The sequence below is a fragment of the Trichechus manatus genome, unplaced genomic scaffold (assembly GCF_000243295.1).
Source record: "Trichechus manatus latirostris isolate Lorelei unplaced genomic scaffold, TriManLat1.0 scaffold00019, whole genome shotgun sequence".
NCBI lineage: Eukaryota > Metazoa > Chordata > Mammalia > Sirenia > Trichechidae > Trichechus > Trichechus manatus.
This window is the reverse complement of record NW_004443955.1, coordinates 22,522,094-22,522,432: the sequence shown is the minus strand read 5'-3', so window position 1 is coordinate 22,522,432 and position 339 is coordinate 22,522,094.

The window sequence follows — 339 nt, the reverse complement described above, 5'->3', positions numbered from 1 at the left end:
TAGCCGGGGAGTGGCGGGCTCCGGACGCAACCTAGCGCCCTGGGGAGCTGGAAAAGCAGGGCTTCGGGACCAGCAAAGGCCAGTGGCTGGACGCTCGAGTTGCCTGGGGTGGGAGGAGGCGACGAGAGGCGCCGAGCAAAGCTGTCAAACTGCGCGCGGAGCCCCGCGCTGGGCGGGCGGGAGGTGGGGCGGGGCGGAGAGGGGCGGGCGAGCGCCGAGAGGGAGACAGCGGGCTCGCCGCGCCTGAGCAACCCTGTCTGCCGCCGCTGCCGCCGCTGCCAGCCGGACTCGCCCGGAGCGCAGGGTGTCTGCCACGCCGCGCGCCGCGCGGAGGCTCCG